This window comes from Oncorhynchus keta, chromosome 28 (assembly GCF_023373465.1).
Source record: "Oncorhynchus keta strain PuntledgeMale-10-30-2019 chromosome 28, Oket_V2, whole genome shotgun sequence".
Classification (NCBI taxonomy): domain Eukaryota; kingdom Metazoa; phylum Chordata; class Actinopteri; order Salmoniformes; family Salmonidae; genus Oncorhynchus; species Oncorhynchus keta.
Genome location: NC_068448.1, coordinates 8,385,300 through 8,390,593, shown reverse-complemented (window position 1 = coordinate 8,390,593; position 5,294 = coordinate 8,385,300).

Below are 5,294 nucleotides of genomic sequence, written 5' to 3'. Positions count from 1 at the left end.
AGGAAGTATACCCCATGGGTTAGTCAGCAACACATTACCCAGAATGCTGTGTAGCAGGTGATGGATTTCTCTGAAGGACTCCTGGCTACATAATTACATTCCCTTGTTTCTGCCGTGTCAGCAGAAGAGAAGCAGCAGGCCTCTGAGGACCGATAGGACAGAAATCATCCAGAACCCTGTCTACCCTGACTTGGGCAAAGTACAGTCGTGGCCAAAAGTTTTGAGAATGACAAATATTAATTTCCACAGTTTGCTGCTTCAGTGTCTTTAGATATTTTCATCAGACGTTACTATGGAATACTGAAGCATAATTACAAGCATTTCATAAGTGTCAAAGGCTTTTATTGACAATTACATGAAGTTGATGCAAAGAGTCAATATTTGCAGTGTTGACCCTTCTTTATCAAGACCTCTCTAATCAGCCCTGGCATGCTGTCAATTAACTTCTGGGCCACACCCTGACTGATGGCAGCCCAGTGTCGCATAATCAATGCTTGGAGTTTGTCAGAATTTGTGGGTTTTTGTTTGTCCACCTGCCTCTTGAGGATTGACCACAAGTTCTCAATAGGATTAAGGTCTGGGGAGTTTCCTGGCCATGGGCCCAAAATATCGATGTTTTGTTCCCCGTGCAACTTAGTTATCACTTTTGCCTTATGGCAAGGTGCTCCATCATGCTGGAGAAGACATTGTTTGTCACCAAACTGTTCCTGGGTGGTTGGGAGAAGTTGCTCTCAGAGGATGTGTTGGTACCATTCTCTATTCATGGCTGTGTTCTTAGGCAAAATTGTGAATGAGCCCACTCCCTTGGCTGAGAAGCAATCCCACACATGAATGGTCTCAGGATGCTTTACTGTTGGCATGACACAGTACTGATGGTAGAGCTCACCTTGTCTTCTCCAGACAAGCTTTTTTCCAGACTCCCCAAACAATCGGAAAGGGGATTCATCAGAGAAAATGACTTTACCCCAGTCCTCAGCAGTCCAATCCCTTTACCTTTTGCAGAATATCAGTCTGTCCCTGACGTTTTTCCTGGAGAGAAGTGGCTTCTTTGCTGCCCTTCTTGACACCAGGCCATCCTCCAAAAGTCTTCACCTCACTGTGCGTGCAGATGCACTTACACCTGCCTGCTGCCATTCCTGAGCAAGCTCTGTACTGGTGGTGCCCCGATCCTGCAGCTGAATCAACTTTCGGAGACTGTCCTGGCACTTGCTGGACTTTCTTGGGCGCCCTGAAGCCTTCTTCACAACATTTACATTACATTTAAGTCATTTAGCAGACGCTCTTATCCAGAGCGACTTACAAATTGGTGCATACACCTTATGACAACCAGTGGAACAGCCACTTGCATCTAAATCTTGTTGGGGGGAGAAGGATTACCTACCCTTACTTACCCTATCCTAGGTATTCCTTGAAGAGGTGGGGTTTCAGGTGTCTCCGGAAGGTGGTGATTGACTCCGCTGTCCTGGCGTCGTGAGGGAGTTTGTTCCACCATTGGGGGCCAGAGCAGCGAACAGTTTTGACTGGGCTGAGCGGGAACTGTACTTCCTCAGTGGTAGGGAGGCGAGCAGGCCAGAGGTGGATGAACGCAGTGCCCTTGTTTGGGTGTAGGGCCTGATCAGAGCCTGGAGGTACTGAGGTGCCGTTCCCCTCACAGCTCCGTAGGCGAGCACCATGGTCTTGTAGCGGATGCGAGCTTCAACTGGAAGCCAGTGGAGAGAGCGGAGGAGCGGGGTGACGTGAGAGAACTTGGGAAGGTTGAACACCAGACAGGCTGCGGCGTTCTGGATGAGTTGTAGGGTTTAATGGCACAGGCAGGGAGCCCAGCCAACAGCGAGTTGCAGTAATCAAGACGGGAGATGACAAGTGCCTGGATTAGGACCTGCGCCGCTTCCTGTGTGAGGCAGGGTCGTACTCTGCGGATGTTGTAGAGCATGAACCTACAGGAACGGGACACCGCCTTGATGTTAGTTGAGAACGTCAGGGTGTTGTCCAGGATCACGCCAAGGTTCTTAGCGCTCTGGGAGGAGGACACAATGGAGTTGTCAACCGTGATGGCGAGATCATGGAACGGGCAGTCCTTCCCCGGGAGGAAGAGGAGCTCCGTCTTGCTGAGGTTCAGCTTGAGGTGGTGATCCGTCATCCACACTGATATGTCTGCCAGACATGCAGAGATGCGATTCGCCACCTGGTCATCAGAAGGGGGAAAGGAGAAGATTAATTGTGTGTCGTCTGCATAGCAATGATAGGAGAGACCATGTGAGGTTATGACAGAGCCAAGTGACTTGGTGTATAGCGAGAATAAGAGAGGGCCTAGAACAGAGCCCTGGGGGACACCAGTGGTGAGAGTGCGTGGTGAGGAGACAGATTCTCGCCACGCCACCTGGTAGGAGCGACCTGTCAGGTAGGACGCAATCCAAGCGTGGGCGCGCGCCGGAGATGCCCAACTCGGAGAGGGTGGAGAGGAGGATCTGATGGTTCACAGTATCGAAGGCAGCCGATAGGTCTAGAAGGATGAGAGCAGAGGAGAGAGAGTTAGCTTTAGCAGTGCGGAGCGCCTCCGTGATACAGAGAAGAGCAGTCTCAGTTGAATGACTAGTCTTGAAACCTGACTGATTTGGATCAAGAAGGTCATTCTGAGAGAGATAGCGGTAGAGCTGGCCAAGGACGGCACGCTCAAGAGTTTTGGAGAGAAAAGAGAGAAGGGATACTGGTCTGTAGTTGTTGACATCGGAGGGATCGAGTGTAGGTTTTTTCAGAAGGGTGCAACTCTCGCTCTCTTGAAGACGGGAGGGACGTAGCCAGCGGTCAGGGATGAGTTGATGAGCGAGGTGAGGTAAGGGAGAAGGTCTCCGGAAATGGTCTGGAGAAGAGAGGAGGGATAGGGTCAAGCGGGCAGGTTGTTGGGCGGCCGGCCGTCACAAGACGCGAGATTTCATCTGGAGAGAGGGGAGAAAGAGGTCAGAGCATAGGGTAGGGCAGTGTGAGCAGAACCAGCGGTGTCGTTTGACTTAGCAAACGAGGATCGGATGTCATCGACCTTCTTTTCAAAATGGTTGACGAAGTCATCTGCAGAGAGGGAGGAGGGGGGGGGAGGATTCAGGAGGGAGGAGAAGGTGGCAAAGAGCTTCCTAGGGTTAGAGGCAGATGCTTGGAACTTAGAATGGTAGAAAGTGGCTTTAGCAGCAGAGACAGAGGAGGAAAATGTAGAGAGGAGGGAGTGAAAGGATGCCAGGTCCGCAGGGAGGCGAGTTTTCCTCCATTTCCGCTCGGCTGCCCGGAGCCCTGTTCTGTGAGCTCGCAATGAGTCGTCGAGCCACGGAGCGGGGAGGGGAGGACCGAGCCGGCCTGGAGGATAGGGGACATAGGGAGTCAAAGGATGCAGTAAGGGAGGAGAGGAGGGTTGAGGAGGCAGAATCAGGAGATAGGTTGGAGAAAGTTTGAGCAGAGGGAAGAGAAGATAGGATGGAAGAGGAGAGAGTAGCGGGGGGGAGAGAGAGCGAAGGTTGGGACGGCGCGATACCATCCGAGTAGGGGCAGTGTGGGAAGTGTTGGATGAGAGCGAGAGGGAAAAGGATACAAGTTAGTGGTCGGAGACTTGGAGGAGTTGCAATGAGGTTAGTGGAAGAACAGCATCTAGTAAAGATGAGGTCAAGCGTATTGCCTGCCTTGTGAGTAGGGGGAAGGTGAGAGGGTGAGGTCAAAAGAGGAGAGGAGTGGAAAGAAGGAGGCAGAGAGGAATGAGTCAAAGGTAGACGTGGGGAGGTTAAAGTCGCCCAGAACTGTGAGAGGTGAGCCGTCCTCAGGAAAGGAGCTTATCAAGGCATCAAGCTCATTGATGAACTCTCCGAGGGAACCTGGAGGGCGATAAATGATAAGGATGTTAAGCTTGAAAGGGCTGGTAACTGTGACAGCATGGAATTCAAAGGAGGCAATAGACAGATGGGTAAGGGGAGAAAGAGAGAAAGACCACTTGGGAGAGATGAGGATCCCGGTGCCACCACCCCGCTGACCAGAAGCTCTCGGGTGTGCGAGAACACGTGGGCGGACGAGGAGAGAGCAGTAGGAGTAGCAGTGTTATCTGTGGTGATCCATGTTTCCGTCAGTGCCAAGAAGTCAAGGGACTGGAGGGAGGCATAGGCTGAGATGAACTCTGCCTTGTTGGCCGCAGATTGGCAGTTCCAGAGGCTACCGGAGACCTGGAACTCCACGTGGGTCGTACGCGCTGGGACCACCAGGTTAGGGTGGTCGCGGCCACGCGGTGTGGAGCGTTTGTATGGTCTGTGCAGAGAGGAGAGAACAGGGATAGACAGACACATAGTTGACAGGCTACAGAAAAGGCTACGCTAATGCAAGGAAATTGGAATGACAAGCGGACTACACGTCTCGAATGTTCAGAAAGTTAGGCTTACGTAGCAAGAATCTTATTGACTAAAATGATTAAAATGATACAGTACTGCTAAAGTAGGCTAGCTGGCAGTAGCTGCGTTGTTGACACTACACTAATCAAGTCGTTCCGTTGAGTGTAATAATTTCTACAGTGCTGCTATTCGGGGCTAGCTGGCTAGCTAGCAGTGTTGTTTACGTTACGTTGAGTTAAAAGAACGACAATAGCTGGCTAGCTAACCTAGGAAATCGCTCTAGACTACACAATTATCTTTGAAACAAAGACGGCTATGTAGCTAGCTATGTAGCTAGCTACGATCAAACAAATCAAACCGTTGTACTGTAATGAAATGAAAATGTGATACTACCTGTGAATGCGACCGGTTGAGTTCTATTCAGTAGACGTTGGCTAGCTAGCAGAGTCTCCTACGTTAAGGACGACAAATAGCTGGCTAGCGAACCTCAGTGAATTAAGATAATCACTCCAAGGCTACACACACTAAACTACACAATTATCTTGAAACAAAGACAGCTATGTAGCTAGCTAACACTGAACTAATCAAGTCGTACAGTTGAGTGAATAGCACTACAGTGATGCTAATCTGTGTGCGTTAGCTAGCGTTGCTAGCTCCTGGGCGAATAGCAGTGAAGGCTACGTTAGGGCGACGAAATACGAAATACGATAATTATGCAATTATCTCTGATACAAGGACGGCTATGTAGCTAGCTAAGAAGAATGGCTAAGATTATGTAGCTAGAATGGCTAAGATTATGTAGCTAGCTAACAGTAAACTAATCAAGTCGTACAGTTGAGTGAATAGCACTACAGTGATGCTAATCTGTGTGCGTTAGCTAGCGTTAGCTAGCTCCTGGGCGAATAGCAGTGAAGGCTACGTTAGGGCGACGAAATA